The sequence below is a fragment of the Mesocricetus auratus genome, unplaced genomic scaffold (genome assembly GCF_017639785.1).
Source record: "Mesocricetus auratus isolate SY011 unplaced genomic scaffold, BCM_Maur_2.0 Super-Scaffold_100047, whole genome shotgun sequence".
Taxonomy (NCBI): domain Eukaryota; kingdom Metazoa; phylum Chordata; class Mammalia; order Rodentia; family Cricetidae; genus Mesocricetus; species Mesocricetus auratus.
Genome location: NW_024429224.1, coordinates 6,131,886 through 6,135,926, shown reverse-complemented (window position 1 = coordinate 6,135,926; position 4,041 = coordinate 6,131,886). Strand labels below are relative to the sequence as shown.

At 49.7% G+C, this 4,041-nt stretch overlaps 1 long non-coding RNA gene across 1 annotated transcript; it reads right to left on the bottom strand.

Moving 5' to 3' along the window:
- Positions 1–1,409: 1,409 nt before the first annotated feature.
- LOC121136028 lies at positions 1,410–3,658 on the bottom strand. The gene is made up of 3 exons (XR_005873159.1): positions 3,477–3,658; positions 3,006–3,277; positions 1,410–1,708 (listed from the first exon to the last, which is right to left on the bottom strand). It is a non-coding gene; the product is annotated as an uncharacterized LOC121136028 (long non-coding RNA).
- Between the last annotated feature and the right edge of the window lie 383 nt (positions 3,659–4,041).

Here is a 4,041-nt window from a genome sequence, read left to right as displayed (position 1 = left end):
GCTGCAGGAGCATGGGGGCCTGAGCCTGGATCTCTGCTGCCCACTTTAAAAAGTTGGGCATGAAGCCGGGCGGTGGCGGCCCATGCTTTAATCCCAACACTCAGGAGGCAGAGGCAGGCGGATCTCTTCGAGTTCGAGACCAGCCTGGTCTCCTGAGCTAGTTCCAGGACAGCCTCCAAAGCTACAGAGAAACCCTGTCTCGAAAACAAACAAACAAAAATGGTGGGCATGGTAGCACTGCGCCTGGAGCCCCAACACTCAGACCGACCTCAGGGCTTGGTGAGTGTGCACAAGTGGGTGGCCAGCAGTCTAGCCAAATCCAATTTGCAATCCTCCTGCCTCCCCACCCTGAGTACTGGGATCATAGGCCTGTGCCCCCACACTGGCCCATCACATCCCATCATGCTGAGGCAACGACTCCCTTAACAGACCCAGTTGCTAATATGCATCCAATTGTCTAACTTTATTTTTTCAAATGGTTAACCGACTAGTCCAGCACTATTTATTAAATAATTTATGTTTCCCCCACTGATTTGAAATGCCACTTTCATTATATAATAAATGGCTATGCACACCTCAGTTACTTTCCTGCGCCGGCTCATTTGTTTAATTATGCCGATTTTACTGTTTTGTCTTATTATATAAATCTACAATGCATTTTGGCTTACTCGTTCACTCATTAACGCACTAGGCTGTTTTTGTTTGTTAGCTTGCTTTTGTTTTCATTTTGAGAAAGGGTCTCACATAGCTCAGGCTGGCCTTGAACTCCTGATTCACCTGCCTCTACCTCCCAAGTGCTGGGGTTACAGGTGTGCACCACCATGCCCAGCTTTTGTGGTGCCGGGATAGACCTCAGGGTTTGGTGCCTCCTCAAAAGTGCTCTACCAGCTCAGCTGCAACCCCAGAATGAAGCAATTTATTAAACAAATCTGATCTGAGTCTGTCTGTGGATGGGAGCTATTTTAGAACAGATTGGACAGTGGGCAGTGGTATGCCTCTGGACATCTGCATTTAAATATCTGACCTTAGAAGTTCCTCCTGCCCTGATCAATTTCATTTATTAAGATGTTCTTAGCCGTTCTTGTCTATTTATAACTCCCAATGAACTGATGTTGCAAGAAAATACATTTGGGATTTCATTGGAACTGAATTAAATGTATGGATTAATCTTAATGGAATTGACAATTTTTAATCTTCTTTTCCACCGACCCAGCCGGCCGTGTTTCTATGCAGTCAATTCTCATTTTCATGTGAAGTTTTCGCCTCACGCATTTATGACCGAACTTGTTCTGGGATATTTTCTCTTTGTTGCTCTTTTGAATGTTATCTTTTCCCCATCATACATTCCCCGTGATTAATGTGGGTACACAAGAAAGCCATTGATTTTTTAATATTTCTTTTAAGTCAGCATTTACAGAATTCCTGATTAATTGTAATAGTTCCTGCTTGTTCCTCCAAATTTCCTAGGTAAATAATCGCATAACGTGAATTTTCCCTTTACTTTATTTTTATCTTACCATATACATATGATAATATGACATATGTATATAATGTGTCTATTTCTTCTTGCATTAACCAAGTCAAGATTTCTGAGGCATAAGGAGCAATACAAAACACCAGTTTCCCCAGGGGAAGCAATCTTGATGAGGAGCTCTGGGCAATTTCTGTGGTGTAAACACTCCCATCTTCAGCTGCCAATGTGATGTCACTAGATGTGGAATTTATAAAGGGACGCATGCCTCAACCATGAGGTGATCTCCAGGGAAGAGCACACATACACAGAAACACAGTTACCAAAAGAAAAATTGGAAAATGCACACACACACACACACACACACACACACACACACACAACAGGAGACAGGTTGCAATGGGCAATTTGAGGGGTCACCTCAGTAGCACTGAGAGTGCCTGGGACATATCCCACAAGGCATCTGTTTGGTGCAGAAGGGTGGAACTGTCATTACAAGATTGCAAGATCCCCCGATGCTTTGGCTCCCATCACTGCCTAGCCCTCCGAGTCCTGTCCACCCCCCATCAGTCTTCCCAGCTGATAATCGGAGCTGAACTGTTTTTCCCAAAGTTCCGGTGTTGTTCATTTGGTTCCCCAGCTGGTGGCGCTATTGCTAGGTGGATGAGCCTTTAGGAGGTGGAGTCTATTTGGAGGAAGTAGGTCATTAGGAGACTTTGAAGATTATATTGGGACTCTGAGAACCCCCACCCCACTTGTTGGCTCCCATGAAATGGCCCCTTCCTTTACCACGGGGTCTGTCATGATACCTCAGACCAAAGCAATGGACGCCAGCTGGCCACAGGGTCCAAATCAAACTTTGCTTCTTTTCAATTGTTTGCCTTGGGTATGTGTCCAGGCGACAAGGAGGCCACAATCACTCCGACCTCCTCTGTGCTCCTCAACCCCTTCCCCAGGACTACTACAGTTACAACTCCTCCAGTTGAACCAACATCCTTCCTGCAGGCAGCCACTAATGCCTCCTCTTAAAGGGTGGGGCTTCTTTTGCTCAAGCTAGCCACGCCAGGACCAGACTGGGGCCCTGGCCTGTCCCGGTGCCTCTCATCAATAAGCTCTGTGCCTACAGACTGAGCAAACAGGAACCCTGAGTCTTCATCGCTTATCTGTTCCTCCCTTCTAGACCACTGCTTAGAATACCTAGTGTCCTCTCCTACCCTTCACCAAACCATGGCTTCCTTGGTCACCAACAGTGCCACCTTGCTGAGACATGTGACCCTTGTCTGGCTTTCAGTCCTCCCCCTCCTCTTGAGACCCTCCTTACTCTAACCCTGTCCCCTCTCTCCACCCCCCCCCAGGATCCTTCAGGATGCCCCTACCCATGACCCGCCCTCTTCCTCAGCCAGCCAGGCCTGTAAGGCCCGGCGTTCAGCTCACCGAGACGCTGCTTTACCCATGGCAGCTAACCTGAAGCTTATCTGAAGCTCCCCTTCCACCCTGGCAGGAGGAGGGCTGACAGTGGCATGCTAACACCAACCTTGGGGCACAGGCTCCCTGGGCAGGACTTGATGGAAACACTGGATGAACTTGACCCGTGGTAGACGGTTTTGCCATTGTCCTTGGTCCCCTGGAGAGAGAATGCTACAAAGAAGAGGAAAAGCCGTCGAATGCCACGTGGTCTGTGGGACCTGCTGCAGCCCTCCCCTCACTGGGGGAGCGAGAGTTTCTGTACTCAGGTCAGAGTTGGGCGGTGGGAGTCCCCTCTCCATCAGCGTGGAAACTCTGCTCTCGGGCCTCTGTCACCAAGGCCTATATTAAGAACATTAAATGTCAGCACAGGTGCTTGAGCTGCAAGGGGAAAGGCGGGTGAGTCGCTGGTGTGTTGGAGGGAAGAGACAAGTCAGGAGGTAGAAAAAGCAAGGAGGAGGCAGAGAGGGTGGAGAAGCCCAATTCAATGGATTAGGACCTGTGTCGTGGCGGGGGGGGGGGGGGGGGACAGACAACAGACCTGTAGGGACGGGGTTGCGGGAGCCTAGTAGGCTCAGGGTGAGGGCACAGCTCAGGCTGTAGGAGGTTCCCTGCCCCTGGAACCTGTGCTCCACACCCCTGCAGTGACTCACTCACTGAGTGAAAGGGTTTGGGCTAAGAGCATCTCTCAGGAAAACAGACTGTCAAAGGGACCCCCTGTTGCTAAGGGAACAGCCTAGCAAGAGATGAAGTCACTCCTCAGAAGGCAGGCATGAGGTTCAGAAGGGGCCTGGAACTCCATGGAAGTCTGCACTCCATGGAAGTCTGCACCACTCCATGGTGGTCCCTGGGCTTCAGAGCCTGGGTGGGCGGAGACCCTGCCTTCCATGACTGGCTGCTCATTAGCCCAATGGTTGACCAGGATCCAAAGGCACAGGGTCTCCGGAGAGCCTAGAGGGGCAATCCAGTACCAAAGGGGTCCCAGCACTCCAGGCTGCCCCCGCATGGGAGGACATTTGGGATTTCACATGAGGTGAAAGTGACTCGTGAAATGGTTTCGATGAAATCCAGATGAAGACAGCTTTAAGCTGATATGAGACTAGAAG